A 20,200-nucleotide genomic window follows, 5' to 3' on the forward strand; every position below is an offset into this window, starting at 1 on the left:
ATGGAGAGCTCACTCCCTTCAAGGGGGGGGGGTCACCCTATAGAGACGCTCGAACCTTCAGGACATCCTGGATGGGCCTGGCGCCCCGACCTCGGCCCTGTGGAGTGGGCTGGCCTCCGCTCGGCGGCGGCACCTGGCAGGGGTGGCGGGTGGGGTGGGGGTTGCGGCGCGGATGGGCCGGCGCTGCTGTCCCCGGCCCCAGTGCTGAGGCAGGCAGAGTGCAGTGGGCTCTGGTGGAGGTCGGGAGAACTGCAGGGCGAAGGCCGCCGGGGGCTCCGCGGGCTGCCGGGGGGAGGCACTTGACACCGGCCCGGGGAGAGGAGGGGCCGCTGTCCCTGCGGCCAGTGCTGGATGCGGGGACCCAGCGCACAGGCAGCGCCAGGTAGCGGGGCGCCCCGCGAGGGGAGGGCTGCAGCGAAGCCCCCGGCGGAGTGGCCGGGAGCGCGGCCGAGGCGGGGCGCCCAGGCCCAGCGCAGGGTCGGGGCGCTGCCGAGTCCGGCCCTCCGTCTCGCAGCGTGCGGGGACCCCCGGCGGGGCCGCAGAGGCCGGGAAGTCGGGCCGAGGGCGCTAGGACCGGCCGCGCGCCCAGGCCGCTCCCGCCGCGGCGCCCCGGGGCCCCCCAGTCGCCGCTGCCTCCCGGGCCGGCTCCGCAGCGCCGGGGCCGGGGCCAGCGCGGCCGCGGGGGGCGAGCAGCGGGCGGAGGCCTGGGCCCGCGGGCGGCCGGAGGGAGGGAAGGAGGGAGGCGGAGGGAAGGGGGGGGAGGGGGACCCGGCGGAGGAGGCGGAGAGAGGGAGCGCGACAGCGAGCGGAGGGAGGGAGCGAGCGAGCGAGGCAGGCAGGCGGGCCGGGAGGGAGGGAGGGAGGGCGCGCGGGCGGCGGCGGCGGCGAGAGCAGAGGACGAGCCGGGACGCGGCGCCGCGGCACTAGGGCGCGCAGCCGGGCCGGCCCGACCCGACCGGCCACACGGTAATGAGCGCCGCTACTGGCGGCCCGGCAGGCCGGCCCGGAGGCGGGCGGGGAGGAGGGGAGGCGGGCGGGGGGCACGGCGGCGGGCAGTGCCCGGCTCGGGGCACGCTCCTGGACCCCTGCAACTCGGCGCCGGGCGCTCGCGGGGCCGGGGCTGCGGGCAGGGCCGGCGGGCCGGGCTGGCCCGGGCGGCGCGGGGGATTTCAGGGTTTGTTTATGTCCCCGCGGGCTCGGCAGGCGCCCCCTCCCGTCCCGCCCGCTCCCGGCGCGGAGCCCCCTCCCCGCCCCCGCCCGGCTCCGGGCTCAAGTTCAAGTCTATACAATGCCGCGGGGGGCCCCCTCCACCGCCGGCCTTAGCCGCGGTGCCCGGCTCGGCGCTGCAGCAGGGGCCCCGGCCTGGCCGCCCCCGCCTTCCGGGCCCTGCCCCCGCCCCGGGGCCCCGCCTGGGGCCTGCGGCCGGGGCGCTGGAGGGCGCGGACCCCGACCCGGAATAATCGGCCCCCGCCGCGGCCCGCAGGGAGCAGGGAGCGGGGGAGGGGGGCGGGGGCCGGGCCCCGCGCAGGCTCCGCGGCGGCGGCAGAAAATGGCAGCCTGGCACGACCCGGCCCCCCGCCCCTCCCCCCGGCTCCCGGCCCTCCTCGGCCCGGCGGGGCGGGGGACCCGGGAGGCCCCCGGGGGCGGGCCGAGGGGTGATCGGGGGGCCGGGCCGGGGAGCGCTGCGTAGCGATCTTCCTCCGGCCACCTGTGGCTGGGGGTGCGGGGTGCCAGCGGATCTGGGAGGGGCGGCGGAGGTGGGGAGAGTGCCACTTGGGGGGCACACCTCCCCGCGGAGGGCCGGGCGGCGCAGGGGGGGGCACGTCGTGCCTGGCTCCTCCCTGCCCCCGCCGCGGGCCGTGGGAGCCGGGGCGGCGGCGGCGGTGGCGGTGGCGCCGCAGTGTGGGGGCGGGGCGGGGGCGGGCGAAGATCCCGGGCCGGGGCCGCGGGGGCCGGAAAACGCGGGGGTGAGAGCAGCGGGGCCGGGACCGGGAGCGGTGCCGGTGGGGGCGCCCGGGGTCGCCCCCTGCAGCAGCACGCCCCCCCCCCCCGCACACACTCACACGCACGCGGACACACTCACGCACACGCACCCCCGCTGGGCCGGTGCAGACGTGTCCTTGAAAGCTTCGCATCTGTACAGTGAAGGACGAGGCCTCGCCAAGGCTGCGGATCGGGGTCTTCGGCCCCACGTCCCCGCGCCCCCGGAGACCCCGAGCTTCGGAGCCGCAGGCGGCCGCAGTCCGTGTCCCGCCCTCACCCCGGCTCCCCTCCCCCAGGCCGCCCTGCCCTCCCTCCCCCTCGGCGCAGACGGAGCTGGCGTGTGTCCAGGGCCCGCCCCCGGCCTCCCCCAGCCCCCCATCGCTGGGGCCCGCGGCCCTCGGGCTGCCAAACTGCGTTTCGCTTTTTTGGAGCCTCCCTTCTTGGGGGCACCCACTCCCTTCCCTGCTCCCCTCTGTTATTTCCCCCTTTTCTCTCCATCCCCTCCGTCCTTCCTCTTCTCTCTCTACTGCAAAGCCAGTTGAGTAGGTCTTGGCGCCCTGGGTGGGGAGTAGGGGGCTTGCTGGTTCTCAGGGGCTCTCTTCCCCAGCTCCCGAGGGGAGCCCCCTGCGGCTGCACCTTGACCCAAGATGGCGTCCTGCACCCAGCTGGGCAGCTCTGGCCTGCGTCAGGCGGGGGAGGAAGGGCCCGGGCCCCAGAGCCACACAAGTCGCCCCCTCCCAAACCAGCAGGGACAGGAGCCTACGGGAGAAGCGTCCTCCGCCCTGTGACCCAGCTTGCCCCTCACTGCCGTGCCCAGAGACTGCCATCAGCATCCCTGGGGGACTGTTCAGTCTTCATGTTTCACCCTGGGCTGCCAGCGGCTGAACCGGCCTCCTGGGCTGGCGGGCTGAGAAGGGATCCTGGGATCAGGTGCTGCTCCGTTGTGCCTCCTCCCTCTCAGGCAGATGTGACAGCTGCAGCCAGGGAAGCTTTTCTCCTTGGGCCTTGCTGGAGTGTTAGGGCTGGCCTGTGGGATTTGAGGAGCCCAGCTGTCAGGCAGACCCTCTTTGGGCTGTCCCCTCTGCTGGCAGGGCCATCTCCTGGTGCTTTGCTGAGCTGCCTGGGTTCGGAGGCTTGAGTTGTCCGGAGTTCTTACTAGCTTTCTGGAACAAAGTGGTCCTCCTCTGCCTCCAGGTCCCATTGAGGCCCTGGTTGGGCTGTTTGACAGGCAACTTGGTGAAAGCGTGAGTCTGTATGCCGTGTGTGTGCATGTGTGCACGTGTGCTGCACGCAGGCAGGGGCCCAAGGCAAACTTACGCAGCGGGTCTGGCACCTGCCTGCCTCCCTTCCGGGGCCCACTTCTTTGGGTCCTGGCTCCCTCTCTAGCCTCTTGCCCAGTTCCTTGGTGCTTGTCTTCAGCTACTCATCAGATGCTGAGTTCCTGGCTCAGGCTGACCAAGGCTCTCCTTGTTCTCCTTCCCAGTCATGTGGGCCTGCACTAGGAGGCTGACCTTAGAAAAGGTGAATTCCTTCTGGACTCACACAGTGATGGGTCCACAGTGCGGGGGCTGCCCCCTGAACACTGGAGAAGCATAGGAGAGGACGACTGGGGCCATCTGTCAGGGTGTCTGCGGACAGGATTCCTCTCTCGGGTGGCGGTTGGACTGGAGCTTGAAGGTCCATTCCAACTTTTAAATTCTATGGCTCTGATTCTAGTGGTGGAATTTCAGACCCAGGAATGGGGGCGGGGTGGTCTGTTTTTCACTACACAGCGGTAATCAGGAAAGGCTTCTGAGGAGAGGAGGTCTGAGAGAGGGCAAGTCTTCCCTGGGGGATAGGCCTTTGAAAGGAGAAGGTGGTTGGGGGGATGGGGTCTTGGAAGAGACAGGTTTGTCACATCTGAATCCACAGAGGGTGTAAAAGTACAGCCTCCAGTTAAGCCTCCACACCTGTGTCCTTCTGTAGGTTTACGTTTAAATCCATGTGTGAGCATAATTTCTGAGGTTTCCTCCACGAGTCCAATTCACAATAAGCTCCTGAGTCCCTTAGGGGTATTTTACTATCACAGTCACACACATCACTGCCATTGGTCCTCTGAAAAAGCCTGCAAGGAAGACAGGACAAGCTATGAAATACTTGCCCAGGGTGACCTGGCCGGGAGGAAGTGGGGCCAGGCCTGCCTTCTGGGAACTTAGACTGTCTCCTGCTACAGCTCTTCTAGGCTGCTGCTTTGCGTGTCTATCTCTCTGGTCAGTTTGTGGTCTCCACAGGACAGGGACCTTGCCTTGGCTGCCTCTGGGTCCCCCATCGGACATTGATTGGGGCCTCCGTGGGTGTCTGCTGAATGGTGGGGAAGCTTGCTGCACATCTGTGTTTTTGGTCCCTTTCCTCTCCCTAGCAGCAGGTTTGGTGGCTGGGCTCTCTTCTGCTTGCTGCTGCTATGCCTTCACTGAATGGCCATCACCGACTTATAGGCCAGTTTCGTAGGCTCAAGCCTCCCTCAGAGACCCAGGTTCTTTCCCAGCAAGAGCCCAGATTCCATCAAGGAGTCTTTTTGGGAACTAGATAGAAAGGGGACTCTGAGAGCAGCCTTTTGGACTCTAATGGGTGAGTTAAAAATAGACTACCCTCTCCCCATCCTTGGGCCTGAAATGTTACCATTAGAATCCAAGCCTTAGAGTTTAGGATTGAAAGAGAACTTTGAGCTCTGAGAACACTTGGTGCTGGGTTGGGGGCTGTTTGGGTGTGGGGACAGGCCCCGTTTCTTCCAGAGTTTGAAGTGCTGCCCAGAGCCTGAGGCCAGAAGGGCTGGTTGTGTGCCCGTCACATGCTTCTCTCCCTCGGCACTTCCTGCTGCCTTCTGCTTGCGTGGGCCTGGGGTCCCTGACTTGGTGCCCAGGTCCCTTTCCCACCATGCCCCACTGATAGCTAATAATTGTGTCTCTGGCCTCTGGCTTGGGAACAGGCAAGAGTTAGGGCCGAGGCGCGGCCCACAGGAGTTGTTTCCACTTCCATTTTGGTATCTAATAGACGGTAGAGCCCGTCAGGATTCCGCCTGCCCTTTGAGGCTGGGCATCTCCATGGTGCTTTGCGTGTTGCTGCTCCCGAGCAGGACCTTAACAGTACACTAAAGGTGCCAGATTCCTTTCCACCCAAATCTTGAGGGCTCATTCTCAGTCTCTCCTTTTGACTGTTTTTCCCTGAAAAACTACCAAATCTGAGATCCATGCAGTGTCAGAGATTTGCCTGTGTGTCCAAGCCTGCCTCCACTTGGCTGAGTGTGTGGGCAAGACAGTGTGGTGCACGTGTGTCTCTGTGTGTATTTCTGTGTACACGGTGTGCAGCCGCGTGGGGACGGATACGACTTGCTTAGACATGAGCCATTTTGAGGCAGCTGAAGTGAGGGCCCTGGAGTCAGAAGGAGCTGCGTTCTGACACTTCCAGCTGTGGGATCTGGGGCAGCTGACTTAATTTCTCTGAGCCTCAGTTTCCCCTCCTGTAACGTGGAAATAAGACTAGGCCCTACTCATAGGTTGCTGTGAGGATTAAGGGAGATAATGCACGTTGCTCTTAGTGGAGCGTTAAGTGCTCAGTGTTAGCGAGCAGTGAGTGTTTTCATCTTTCGGGCGGCCCACGTGGACTGGCATTGCAGGAAGTGCTCTCAGAAGTCCTGTCCACCTTCCTGCCTCTTTTGCAAAACCTTGGACAGATAAGGAAAGTGCTAATTCTGATTGAAAAATCTTTGGAGGCGGGAGGCTCCTCAGCGGCACTGAGCAATCTGCTGCAGAGTTGAACGGACCGGACCACGTTGTCAACAGGTTGTCTCCCTCTCTACCTTAAACCCCTCACGCTGTAGTTTCAGCTCTTTATTCTGATTCTGTCCTGCTGCAGTGTATTTGCTTCCATTTACCAGAGACTTGCTGAGCATTTCCTGTGGGCAAGGTCCTCTGCTGGGCTTTGGGAGGACACAGAGTGAGTTTAGGATGTACCCAACTAATGAATCACCACAGACCAAGGTTGCAGGAGAGGGAGAAATAAACTGCTCAAAGGACAGTGAGGTTACAACCGACTGAGGGGATCAGGGAAGGCTTCTTGGAGGAGGTGGCACCTGCGATGGGTCTCAGAGCACAGAGGTGGGGCTTCCAGGCCGAGGGGAAGAAGCCAGGCTGTTGGGAAAGGGGTGGCTGGAGTGTGGGGGAGATGCTGGGGAGGTGGAGCAGGGCCGCGGGTGTGCTGGGGGCCAGGCTGAGGCCCTGCACTGATTTGGGGAGAGCAGGCCCCTGCACTCTGTAACTCCTGCTTGGCCCGTGGAGAATCGCTCTGAACTGTCCTGCTTGTGGTGGCTTTGGGGGGGGGGGGAGCAGACAGAGGGACGAATCGGAGGGAGGGGAAGGGGCCATTTGAGCTCATGTGGTATATAGGATCTTGATGATTCCTTTATATTCTGTAGACTAGAGCTTAAGAGCTCAGACTTGGAGAGAAACAGAGCAGGGTTTAAATTACACCAACCCCAGGGGGTTGTGGCGATTAAGGGGGACAAGGTAAGGTCCGCATGCCAGTGATGGCAATCATGGTGTGAATGGGGGGAGGAGGGTCCCTTGCCTGGCCTCCCAGAGTTCTCCGTGTCCCTCTTTGTATCCTCTCCCCCAGGCTGAGGTGTCCCAGCATCCAGAACATTCTTGGAAGGGGCTGCGAGTGCCCCCCCCCCCCACATGCAGCAGAACTGAGCCCCTGACTCAGAGGGGAGGTGCTTTGGGCTGGCGGTTGTGCCCCCAGGTGTGGCTGCAGGTGCCTGGCAGCCCTCAGCAAGGACGGCCAGTGAGCAGGGCTGGCCCACGCGGCCACATCTTCCTTGCTGATCACATCACTGTCCTGTCTGGAGGACAGCGACAGGGGGCCGAGGTGCGGACGCCTGGGGCTTTCCTAGCCAAATCCCAGTAGGGAGTGGAATTTTTTTTCAACCATAGCTCAGCGTTGCCCTCTCCCATCCCGCTGTGGTCCCCTGTGACCCCTAAGGCTTTCCAGCCTTATTTACGCCTATAACCAGGTTCCTATTTTTTCTCTTTCCTGAGGTCATGGCCCTGCTCACTGTCGTCCCTATTGATCTTCCCTCTCTGTTTCTGTTTCAAATGTCAAGGTCATTTTTAATTCTGAGCCGGTTGTTAGCTGCCCCGTCTGGGTGCACAGAGGGGCCGGAGGACTGTCTCGCACAGCCAGGAACTAGAGGGCCAGAACCTGGGTGTCCTGACTCCTCGTCTAATGCTCTTCCTGCTGTGCTACTGTGTAGGTGGATCTGGGGAGTCCGTGCAGAGGATGTTCCAGACCTAATAGATCAGCTAGATCCCAGGGTTCCAGTGGTCCTTACTTGAAAAGGTTAAAAGATGTTAGAGGGGACATTACAGGACCGTGGTGAGATCTGTGGTTTATTGAGCCATGGGTTGGATGTGGGCCGTGTCTGTGAACTCCAGGGCTGGGAGGCTGGGGGCCTTGGGAGCGTGCCTCCCCTCAGAGGTTCCCCGGAGGACCCGGGGAGGGGCAGGCAAGGGCGCCCAGGTCCATGGCAGGCCGTGGGGTCCTCCAGTACTCCAGCAAGCAGAACCTGTTGGGAAGGGGCTTCTTGAAGGAATGGTCCTGTGTAATTAATTTTATAGATTCTGAAAGGATAAATAAATTTAAGGACAGAGGGGAATCGATTTAGATTCCCCCAAAGCCTTTGAAATGAGGTAGTAAGTGTGTCTCTTCTGACAGGTTAGATGTCCATGGTATGGTGTTGTTACCCAAAAAAGCAGTGTGCAGAGTGTAATCTCGTTTTGGTAAAATTCCTTTAAAATGTATACAAATATACACATTTATTGGCTTGTACATACATAGAAAAAGTTCTGGAAGGATAATCAGCAAACCTGTCAACAAAGACTTTGCCTTTTTACTTTATATACTTCTGTAATCCTTGAAAAAATGTAAAACGCACATGTGTTATTTTCTTAATGACAACAAAAATAAAAGCACACTTTTTAAAGCTTCTGGATAAAAACATGAAAAAAATTTGAGTCACCCTAGGACTGGAGGGATAGACTCTTTTTCATAACGGACAAGAAACTGGCTTGGAGACCAATAGCGAAGGGTAGGGTTACTCAGGTACTTGTCTTTTTTGGAAAGGTTGCGGGGCAGACACTGAGGCCTCCCAGCTCAGGCCTGGGCTAGTAGGGATTGGGTGAGAGTGGAAAATAGACAGCTGGCTGCACCCTGGCACACACCAGGGGCAGTAGACCAAGTTAGCTTTATAGAATCGTGACTTGAAACTCTCACTTCTGACCCAGGAAGGGAAACAATCTTGAGAATCTTCCCAGGAGGCTTCCATCTGGTGGCTGTTGTGGTCCACATGGTTCCCTGGGAACTGGAGGTATAACTAGGGCTGGGGCCCAGCGTGGAGTTCAGGTTGCCCAGCCCTGGCATAGCATGGGCAGCCAGACACAGCGAGGACACAGTGGGGCTTCAGGAGGCCCCGCCAGTGGGTGGAAGGGATGCCTGGGCAGGTGGGCTCAAGTTGTGCTCAACATTGTGAGCTGGAGGCCCATGAGCAGGTGGCAGTGACCCAGGTGACAGGGTGAAGAGGTGAGGAGGGCCAGATACAAATTCCTCTGCCTGTTGCTTGGCAACAGAGCCCACCGCTCCCTTCTGCAGTCACCGCCCCTGCCCATGGGTGCCATGTTGGAGCTTGCTTTCCCTACTGAGGCTGCCCATGTTAAACATGACCTGAGAAAGGATATGTGTACTTCTTTGGCCCTGCCCCCCCCCCCGAATAAGGCAGGAAGATAAAAAGAGGGTAACCTGGAAACAAGCGCAGTGCTGGTCCCTCTGCGGCCCAGGGCAAAGAAGACATACGGGAGAAGTGGGCAGGCCTTGGTTGGCACCTCAGCCCCACTGCTGCTCAGTTACCCCGAGATCTGACCGTCTTTGAGCCACAGGTTTTCCGTCTGTGAATCAGGGATAAGCATAGCGTCCACTTCTTACTAGTGTTGCCTGAATCAAATGAACTGTTTTGTGAAAACAGCCAGCACTGCACCCAGCACTGCACCTCTGAGCACCCTGCTCAGAGGTAGGAGTTCCTTTTCTTTAAGTGGGGTCGTGACAGGGCTGCATGAGGGTAACTTGGGACCCGGTGAGATGGCGCCCAAGAAGGCCCCATTGCGCTGTAAGACCCTGTGAATGTTGCCTGTCATTCTCATCACCCCTTAGGGGTCCTAGGCCTCCGTTTCCTCCTCTGTAAACCCAGGATTTGGCTGGTTGGTCTCTGAGCCCTGCAGCCCTGGCCAGCTGATCTCTGGGCCTTTAATCTTGATGTACTTCCCTCTCTTTGGAGTCCATGCCCACTGGGGACGGCAGGTCCCCCAAGCCCGGGGCCCTCTCCCTCCCTGCCCTCTGGTCTCTTTGGGCCCAGAGCAGGCATGGCCTCTCCTCTGGTTTCTGGGCCTGCTGGCAGGGCTGGCTCTGCCCCCTGGCCTGGAGACATGGGAGGGTCTAGGCCACAACTGGACCTGGCAGCTGGCACACAGCAATGGTTCCTAATGGTTTTATTACCAGCAATGATGTAGAGCTAGTTGTCATCGTCTCGCAGGCAGTGGTTCCCAGCCCAATTGGTGGTGGCCTGAGGGCCTGCCTGGTACTGGAAGCTCAGCTGGGATGCCCAGTGGGGCCGGGCAATTGCCTCTGCATTTTCTTCTGTCAACACCCTCTGTGCAGCCTGGACTCAGAGAGTTGGGGTTCAGCATGGTGAGATGCCAGGGCCCCAAGTTGGCAGGCCTGGCAGCTCTCAAGTTTTCTCTCCAGAGGTCTCTTGCTTCAGATCTACAAATAATGTTCATCCATTCATTTATTAAAGACCTACCATGCGCCGGGCACTGGCTACAAAGATGAAAGAGACTGTGCTGGTCCTCAAGGACCCCCAGCAGAGGTGGGAGTCTGGTGAGAGGGTGACCATTACAGTGTAGGTGGGTGGAGAGAGCTCTGGCAGCGTGTGCCTGGGGCGTTACGGGGGCTCAGAGAAGGGACGTGTCATTCTGGGGGGAGGAAAGATCAGGAATGGCTTTCTAAGGGAGGTGACGCTTGAGCTGAGTCTCTAAGGGCAGGAAGCGGTTAGCCAGGTGGTCAAGGGCATTTTCTGACCTGATGTGGCTGGAGTGATGAGGAATGATGGGATGTGAGGCTGGAGGGCTGGACCATCGAAGGCTGGGATGTTGTCCATTGGTAGGTATTGGGCTTGGAGTAACATGCCCATATTTATATCTGAGAAAGATCATCCTGGGGCATCCAGGAGGAGAAATTGGACGGGTGAGGATGAGGACAGGGAGCCCAGGCAGAAGGCTGGTGCCAAAGCCCAGGGGAGCAGCAGTGTGGGCATGGAGGGGGGTGCTTTGTGAGGCATTTAGGAAGCAGAGCTGGTAGGAAGGGCTGAGCGATGGAGGGGATGAGGGGAGCCAGGGTGACCCTTTGGTTTCTGGCTCAGCCAGCTGCATGGGTGGAGATGCCGACCACTGAGAGAGCACAGGTTAGGGAGGCCTGGGAGAGACCTGGGAGTGCTCCACGTGGGAGGCAGGACTGGAGTGGGGACTCGAGGTGGTAGGATTGGTCCAGGCGGAGCCGGGGCTGAGCCAGGCTTGCAGAAGGAGAATGAGCCTGTGTCACAAGGCCTGGAGGTGGGGTCCCGGGGCGGGGGCAGGGTCCAGAGTGATGGATTAGAAAGGTGGGCACATTTTATTCCATACCTGGTAGCAACCCCTGTAGATTTCTGCGGAGGGAAGTGACTTAACCAGGCGTTCATACCACAAGCATTGGGGATGCTGATGTTGGGGGGCCTGAGCGGGGGCTTCTGCTTCTCAGGAGCTCCCCCAAAAGACATAAGGCCTAGACCCTTGCTCCTTGACTCCCTGACCACACAACCTGGGGTAAGTCCTGTCACCCTCTGTAAATGTAATGTGAACTGCAAAGTTGACATCCACCCTCCATTCAGAGGCAGGTCTGCCGAGGTATGTGGGGATAAGCTGGGGACGGCAGTTTTGGTAAGCAAACAGAAAAGAAACAGACAAAAGCTGTTTCTCTAAAATAGAAATGAGTCTGTCATGTGTCACAGGAAGGACAACATCAGGGAATTTCTAGAAAAATGACATGAGCCAGGTCAGCATCACTGAGGCAAGAGGCAGCATGGCATCGTGCCTGGGCCACCAGGCTCGGCACTGGACGGTGGTGTCACCACGGCCCTGCCACCTCCTAACCATATCCTTGGGCAGACCACAACTTCTCTTAGCCTCAATTTTGCCATCTGCAAAGTGGAGATTACCTCACAGCCTTGTGTTTTTGTTTGTTTCAAACACTGCTTCTTGCATTAAACTTGGATGTTTTATGTCATTCATCTTTTAAAAGAATCCTTATGTAGTTGGCCTCCCAGGTGTGTGAGGATTAAAATCCAGCCACGCGTGTCCCTGACTGTTGCAAGCAGCACATACACACGTGCACGCCCCTTCCTCCCCGCGCTCACTTGCTGGCTTCTTGCTCTTTGCCCCCCGGGAGGCCTGTCCCGCCTGTGCCCTAGTATCCCCGTCCTTGTTCCTGGGGAGGTCCATTTGTCGTGTTCCACTGACTCTCTTGTTCCCCAAGCCTGGGTCACCCCAGTGTATTTGAAGAGCATCTGCTGAGCTAAGTGGGAATTAGGGGAGTCTGTTCTTTTTCTCTTTTTAATAAAGGGGAGGGGATCTGTGCAGAGCCGCCATGGGTGTGTGGAGAGCAGAGGGCGTGGTGGGGAGAAGCTCAACCCAGACCCCAGCTGGGACCTTGCCCAGTAGCTGGCTCAGGGTGCAGGGCCTTAGTGGGGTCTGGGAGATGGGCTTGGGGTGACGTTGGTCTGGACGGCGAGGACAGCTTCCTCTGTGAGTGGGCGCACGTGGTGGCCATTGGGCTGTACCGTGGCCCCTGTGACATGCAGCCACACCAAAGGGGGACCTTTGAGGCATCTCTGCCTTCCTGAGGAGGCTCTAGTGGGAAGATGGCTCCTCAGCAGGGGCTCCGGTGGTGGTGATGTTGGCAAGAAGGCCTAGGCCAGAGTCAGGCTGTCTCTGGCTGGGGGTGGGGTGGGGTGGGGTGGGGACCACTGTCGATTTGAGTATGGAAACCACTGTTTCTCTGGTTTGTACAGACCTGCGCATGTACCCCTGTCACAGGGTGCCCTCTGGAAGCTGGGCATAACGTGGACTGAGAGTGTGATGGTGAGATCCAGTGAAATGTATAGCATCATTAATCTGGCATGCCCTTAATGGTATGCGTAATTGTGCCACATGGTAATTAGGTGTAAATGGTAAGCAGTTCACATAAATGTTTTTGTAATTGGTATTAATTTTGCAGAGGCAAACTAAGTTTATGTGGTTTTTCTCTTCTTGCTCTGTTAGTTTTCTAGCACAGGCAATTCCTAGCTCTTGGAGGAATTCTATTGCAAATGTTTGTTTATAGGACAATGTTTTGTATTTTCTCTCAGAACAATGTTATGAATGGTTATGAGGTTCCCAAGCTGGTTTCCAAATGCCTCTTTGGCCCACACTGTAGGTGAAATGTGCAACGCATGTGCGGGGGAGGCCCCACCCGGAATCCTCCTGCTCCAGGTTCTTGGAGCCTGGAGGGTGAGAGGCCTGTGTGTGTGTGTGTGTGTGTGTGTGTGTGTCTACGTGTGTATGTGTTTCTGTGTGTGTGTATGTCTATGTGAGTGCATCTGTCTGTGTATGTGTGTCTGTGTCTGCGTCTGTGTGAGTGCATCTGTGTGTGTCTGTGTATCTATGTATGTATCTTTGTGTGTGTGTGCACATGCATCTGTCTGTGTGACTATGTATGTGTGTCTGTATGTGTGCACACAGGTTCGTGTGTCTGTGTCTGTGTGCACATGCATCTGTGTGACTGTGTGTGTTTATGTACACACACGCCTGTCTGTGAGTGTCTGTGTGTGCACATGCATCTGTCTGTGTGGGTCTGCATCTGTGTGTGTGTGTGTGTGTGTGTGGCTGTGAGAGACCCCTAAGGCCATGATGGCAGGTTATGGGCTCTGTAAAGAGGTTCCCCATTCTGGCGGCAAGGGGCCTTGGGCTGCGGGTTAGAGGGAGACTCGGGGTGTTAACTGGAAGAGAGGACCCTGGGTCAGGCCACAGCCGCCGAGCAAGAGCCACTCCGGGGTGTGGTCTTAAGCTGGAGTCTAGGTTTCCTAAGGACACTTGACTGGCCTTTCGCCCTGATTAATCACATAATACTTTTTACAAAAGTTAACGTTTACTGAGTGCCTGCCGTGTGCCAGGCACTGTGCTCAACACTCGACTCAGGTCTCTCGTGTCTTAAAGTCGACGTGTGAGGCAGGGCCTCTTATTCACCCCATTGGGAAAGTGAGGCCCCATCCCTGAGTGGCAGAGGCAGGGTTTGGGGTAGGGTCTGGCTACGCCTCCTGAGGGCTGAAGGGGTGGATGAACTGCGCCAGGGCTGCTGGGCCAGGGGCTGGTGATTCTGGGATGTGCTGTCCACACTCCTGGGGCTCTTCTTCTGCCCCTCGGCTCCCTCCGCAAATGGTTTGGTTTTGGTTTGGAGCTGAGGGTGAGGAGAAGGCGAACCTGGGACCAGGGGCTCTTTCCTGCTTTAGTGGGTGGGGAGGGGCTGTGCTCTGACAGTAGCTCCCAGGCTTTGAAGACTCTTTGGGGGTTCTCCTAGTTTGGGCCTGGGAGGGGGTCAGCTGGGTGGTCAGTTGGAGTCATTGGTTTGGGAGGAAGGTGAAAAAGTGTGGGTGGGGGAGTTGTGTGCGTGGATGGTGTGAGGAGAGAGTAGTCACAGGCAAGCTGGGAACTCAGCCTGCAAGGGCCTGGAGGGGCAGGAGGCCAGCCCCCCTCGCTTCCTGTGCTTCACGGGCTCCCTGACCTGGGCCCTTAGCACCCCCTTCGCCCTGGGCATCTAGGGGCTGGTGGGGCCTGCAAACCCCACAGCAGTGTATGTTCTGGTCTGGGAAAGGTGGAGCAGGGGCCTAGGAGCCCCCACAGAGGGCCTTTCCCTTGGCACAGTGCCTTGTGGAACTCTGCCAAGCGACCCCTAGAATGGGGGTTGTGGGGGGTCACTCTAGGCACCGCAGCACTGTGCTGGGGATGTTGCAGCTGCCTGGGAGTGATTTCACACAGTCCTCTCTGCCTCAAGGGTCACCCGGAACAGGGAGGAGAGGGAGAGGCACCGAGCTGTGGGCTGTTTGGGGGGGCAGCGAGGTGCAAGACATGACCTCTGACCTCCTCTGTTTGGGAAAACAGACATGTCCATGTGCATGTGCAAAGCTAAATGATCACACAGCAGAAACTGATGAAGGATCCCTGGGTAGGTGGTCGTGGAGAAGCAGTGGGGGGTGGGGGTGCAGAGGGATGGGGGAGAGGGGGGCTGAGTGAGCCCTCTGGGAGGGACCGCCTCTTGGAGGAGAGCATGGTGTGAGTAGACATAAGTGTGGGAACAGGGGATGTGAGCTGGGGGTCAGTGACTGGCCTTGGAGTGATGGGTCAGCTGGGAGAGGCCAGGGTGAGGTCGGAGCAATAGGCTGAGGCCGTGCTGAGGCGAGCCATCGGTGTAGGACCAGACCAGAGTTTCGAGTTTACAGTGTTTGAAAATCACTGGCATCATAGGGTTTTTTAAGATTTTATTTATTTTATTTTTCCCCCCAAAGCCCCAGTGGATAGTTGTGTGTCGTAGCTGCACATCCTTCTAGTTGCTGTATGTGGGACTCGGCCTCAGGATGAACGGAGAAGTGGTGCCTCGATGCGCACCCGGGATCCGAACCCGGGCCACCAGCATCGCAGCGCGCACACTTAACCACCAAGCCACAGGGCCGGCCCCATAGGGTTTTTTAAATAACAGCTTTATTGAGATATAATTCACATACCATACAATTCATCCATTTAAAGTGTGCAATTCGATGGTTTTTACAGCATTCACAGAGTTGTGCAACCATCACACAATTGATTTTAGAACATTTTCATCAGGCATCATAGGTTTTGACTGAGGAAGTCATGTGTGGAAATCTTTGCTGAGAGGCTGGAATGGGAGGTAGAGACAGCAGAGACAGGGAGACCCATTACAGAATAGCCGCCAAGGTCTAGGTCTGTGGTACAGAGGGCCTGGGGGAGGGGTGGAGAATGGAGGCCCGAGGATCAGGTGCCTGGTGGAGTGTGGGGACTGAGGGGGAAGAGGAGACCTCAGTTCTCTCCAGGGTTTTGGGCTTTGGCAGCTGAGGGGAGGGTGGTGCCAATTCAACATAGAGAGAGAAGCCAGAAGAAGCATGAAGCATCTGGTTCTAGAAGAGTAGGATTTTAGGTGACTGCAAGTCATCCAGGTAGGGATGTCCAGAAAATGAAGATGGAGGCCTTAACAGCAGGAGGTCTGCATTGATTTAAGCCCAGGTGTCTCAGCAGAGGAGAATTTAGAGTACAGCTGAAGGCAGAGCGTGACCAACCCATAAGGGGAACCCACTGTGCAGTAGTGGGAGCAAGACCCCAGCTAGCCCAGGAGACAGCGTGGAGGAGCCCGAGGGGTAGGAGAGAACCGAGAGCCTGTAGGCAAGTGGAGTCATGGATGGGAGAGAGAGCCAGAGGACCCACTCGCCGTGAAGCAAGAGTCTCTTGTTCACCCCAGGGCCTGGCTCGGCAATGGCACTCAATGAATAATTGCTGAGTGAGTGCGTGAAGCAGGGAATGGGTAGCTGGCAAGGAGGCTGAATTGAGCTCAAGGACCATGAGGATGGAAAAAGGCCCTTTGAGGCCATGGGTGAGTGAATCAGTCAGGCTCCATTCAGGAGACAGAAACCACATAGTGACTTGAACAGGAAAAGTTTAATATAAAGACTTATTAACTATAACAGGATATTAGAGTAGTGAGAGTTTAGCTAGTAAGAAGTAAAAAGAACTGCAAAGAATACAGAAATAGCATATATGAGAACAGCCACTACCTCTAGGGTTGCTGTGGAGTGCCCCAGGAAGAGGCCCTCCACAGCTGAGATCCTGACCTTGACAGGGCGTGACCATGGCTCCCTGGATGACAGAAAAGTGACTTGCTGCAGAACTTGCTGGAAACCTGCCCTCTGGAACTCACTGAAAACCATCCTTTTGGGTCCCAAGGAAAGTTGTTCATGAGGAAGTGTCTTGCTGGAGCCACACTGCTACTAAACTACCCAAGGGGGAGTGTTGGGTGAAGCTGCTGGCTGCTGCTGCCTGTCGTCCACTGCTAGAGCCCGGCACTGGAGAAGTTGTCTGTGCTCAGGAGCCTGGCACTTGAGAAGCATCCTCTCTGCAGGAGCTGGGCCCTGGGAAGTTGCATGCTGCAGGAGCTGGATGCTGGAGAAGCTGCGACAGGACAGGACTGGGCACCAGGGAAGCCACAGGGGCAGCAGGATCTGGCTGCTGAAGTTATATACAATGCAGGAACCATCCTGGAGAGATGGCACTGGATCTAGGAAAAGAACGCACCTCCTCCTTCAGTGTCTCTCCAGTGCCCTCTACTGACAGAGTTTGATGTGCCAGCTGGCAAAGGAGAACTATCTAAAGGGCCTAGCTCCATTTTCACAAAGCAGGCAAGGAAGGGCGAGTAAGTTAACTGGCACGGTCTCCTCCTTTGGCTACACATCTTCCATTTGCACCCTTTTATACACATTTGGGCTCCCCTGAAACAACAAAATAGCTATATTTCTACCTATCAAAACATAGCTGTCCTTTCTGACTTCTCACCCTTTTCTCCAAACACTTGTTGTTTGTTTGGAGTTCCAACACTCATTGTGTCAATCACTGTCTACAAGAATAACTTCCCAAATTCAGTCACAGTCCCACTGGATATTCTGTCACCTAAAGACTAAATTATAAAGTTAACTTTCAACAGCTTGTATATAAAATAATGAGAAGAAGGAGGAAAGAGAAGAAAATGGTTACCATGTACAAATGAACACACATATATATCAAGTATATAGAAAATATGCAAAACTACTACAGTTCTCATTTCTATATTTGTTCAGAAGGCCACGTGTGACATGCTTCTCCCATTACCCATCCTGGATTTCCTCTGTGCTCAGCCGGAACCTCAGCAGGGCCAGCTTCTTCTACCTGGTGGAGTGACCCAAACCTTGGTCCTCAAAGGATCTGGATCCTCAGTTGTCCTGCCTTTTCTTTTTCTTTTTTTGGTTATGTAGTTTTCCATTAACTCTTATTTTCAGGCATGGAAGTTCTAAGAGGTACCTGAGAGAATCCCTTGGATTCCATAGTCTTCCTTGCTTCTATCGTGTACCACCAACCCAATTTCTCCTTGGTAACCAGGATCAATCACTCCAGCCAGTGGAGTAACTCCTTTTTTTGTCTATTGGTTCAGTGGCATAAGGGGTCCCAAAAAGCCAGGCGGATGACTTATCTTCCAGGGGAACCACCATGGTGTCTCCTTTGGAGATTACAATATTCAGCGCCCCTGGAGGGTTCAGAGATATGGGGTGGGGTGGGGACCAGATGCAGGGGTCAAGGGGAGAGTAAGTGAAGAGGCTCTGGAGCTGGCAGGTATGAGCATTCTTTGTAGAAGGCTGGAAAAGCAGAGAAACACTCAGGCATGGACCATGGGCCACCTCCAGGGGAAGACAGGATCAGACCCATGCTCATGGCTGTCCCAGACAGCAGGCCGCATTGGAGTCCACATGGCCGATTCTCACATGGACTTTCAGTGTGACCACCCTGTGTCCCTGACTCCCAGGGCGTGGGAAGCCCACCTGACTGCCACAGCACATGCTGCCTCTGACGAGGCTTCTGACTCGCCACACTCGGAAATGCACGCTCCCTTATGGAAGTCTGTGTTGGCTCATTTTGGCTCCCGAGAACAACTTCATCTCCTTCCCAGCGTCTATTTTGGGTATAACCCTTTTTTTTCCTCCCTGCTTTTGGGGCTGTGTCATGGTAACCATTAGGATGAGGAGAGGAGTCCGATTCAACTCATCTCTGTCAGTGTGACTACCATGGTGGCAGCAGATTTGGTGTAATCATAAATGCTCACCCTGGTGGTGCCCTGGCCTCGAGCACAGTGTGAGAGCCACCAGTCATCTTGTTGTAATTCTGGAACCAGACGATGGGCTTTGAAGTGGGGAACAGGATGGCGGAACTGTTGGCCTGTCGCCAGTGGCTTTTGGTATTCTATAGGCAGCTGGTGGTTTGGGTGGGAGGGATGTTTCTGGAAGTCAGAGTAATAGTATGGTGATGTGCATCTCACTCGTGTTGAGAAAGAATGAGCAGTCAGAAAGTGGCCCCTCCTCCTTATCAGCCCCGGTCTTGTGACCGAGAGAGGCTGTGGCAGGTGGGGAAAGGCTTGGCAGATAGACATCTCCATCTCGGCAGCCCTGATGTCTCCCCTCAGCTGTCTGCTGCCCCAGCTTACCAGGCCTGAGGCTTATCACCACCTGGCAGATGATTGGGTGGCGTGGGGCACAAGATACTCCTCTGCCTTCTGTCATCCACAGGACTTGTCTGCCCCTCCTCCCAAGCTCAAATAGGAAATTCAGCCATGAGGCTGTTATCTGTGGGCTGGTGTCACACCAGCAGAACAGATAGCTGATCTGAGGTCCGTGCTCATCCATGACCAAGTGCTGCCATGTTTGTAAGGACCCTGGAGTTAGACGGACCTGGATTTGTAATCCTGCCCTGGGACTTTCTACCTCTGCTACCTCAGAGAGGTGATAAACCTCTCTAAGCCTCAGTTTTCCCTCCTATAAAATGGGAATAACAATAGAACTTACTTCCTAGACTTTATAGGATTGTTGTGAGGATGAAATGGGACAATGCTTGTCCCTTAGCACAGTGCCTAGCACATGGTGCTCAGTAAATAGTTGAATGAATAAATGAATGACTGACTCCCGCATGGGCCAGGCACTGAATACTATGATTCATACTCTGAAGGTTGCATTGCCTACCCCCATGCCTGCCACTGCCTCCATGGCAGATGAGCCCAACCAGGTAAAGAAGACTAAATGGAAACTTTGTTCTCTTTTTGTTTTGTGAAGAAGATCAGCCCTGAGCTAACATCCATGCCAATCCTCCTCTTTTTTTTTTTTTTTGCTGAGGAAGACTGGCCCTGGGCTAACATCCGTGCCCATCTTCTTCCACTTTATATGGGACGCCGCCACAGCATGGCCTGACAAGCGGTGCATTGGTGCGCGCCCGGGATCTGAACCCGGGATGCCAGCAGGGGAGTGCGCGCACTTGACCGCTATACCACGGGGCCGGCCCCAGAAACTTTGTTTTCTGACCCTTTGTAATCTGTTCCCAAAGTTAATATGTCTATGACAGTCATATGCTAATTGTAAGAGATGGTGATGGAGTGGAAACTGGCCTTCAGGGTGGGACAGACCTGGATTTGCATCTGGCTCCACCGCTTAGTAACTATGACCTTGGGCAGCTTTGTTAACCTCTCTATGCCTCATCTTTCTCATGTGGAAAATGGGGATAAAAAGAGTACCCACTCAAAGGGTTGGAGTGAGGTGTGAGGATGAACGAGATGTGGAAATTGTACAGCTCTATTTACAGGGCCTGGCACATCGTATAAGTATGAGCTCTTGTTTGAGTGATGTACACTCATGACACTCCAGGGATTTCAAGAAAGGAGAGAAAACTGTAGGCTGGGTTAGTCAGGGACTAATAATTGTTAAAATTCACTGAGTATTTTCTTTGTGCCAGGCACTCTTGTAAGCATTTTTAATGCATTTTGTTTTAATTCTCACAAGAGCCCTGTGAAGTGGCTGCTATTATTTTCCCCATTTTACAGCTGAGAAAACTGAGACACAGTTCTGCCTCAGGTCAAACAGCTGACAACTGTGGCCGGGATTTGAACCCCCCCAGTCAGCCTCCTAGGAAGGACTTGAGGAGGTTGAGATTAGCATATGAGTCAGGACTGTCAGCTGCAAGGCACAGACTTGTCACACCAAAGTAGGGAAAGGCTCCCATTACAGGGAGGTTCAGAGATGCCCTGCCTCCACGGACAGCTAGATCTAGGGGCCCAGACAATGCTTTCAGTGTTCTATCCCTCTATCTTCATCCCTTTGTTCTCCGGCAAGCTCTCCCCATGGCAGCCAGCAGCTCCTGACTCACATCCTACCATATTAGCATCTTTCCATTGCACCAACAGGTTCCTGGGAGACCTCTGATTGGCCCTGCCT

The 20,200-nt window shown here is 56.4% G+C and overlaps 1 protein-coding gene across 4 annotated transcripts in view; it reads left to right on the top strand.

Moving 5' to 3' along the window:
* The first annotated feature begins 875 nt into the window (after positions 1–875).
* DNMT3A (DNA methyltransferase 3 alpha) overlaps positions 876–20,200 on the top strand; it is a 100,685-nt gene continuing 81,360 nt past the window's right edge. Inside the window, exon 1 of one of the 4 annotated variants that reach the window (XM_087437051.1) lies at positions 876–966. The gene's annotated coding sequence lies outside the window, so the exon portion shown is untranslated. The remainder of the gene's footprint in view (positions 967–20,200) is intronic. The other 3 variants (XM_087437052.1, XM_087437053.1, XM_087437054.1) reach the window with 3 other exon arrangements.

Source organism: Ceratotherium simum, chromosome 11, assembly GCF_057802395.1.
Source record: "Ceratotherium simum simum isolate JZ-2026a chromosome 11, ASM5780239v1, whole genome shotgun sequence".
Taxonomy (NCBI): Eukaryota; Metazoa; Chordata; class Mammalia; order Perissodactyla; family Rhinocerotidae; genus Ceratotherium; species Ceratotherium simum.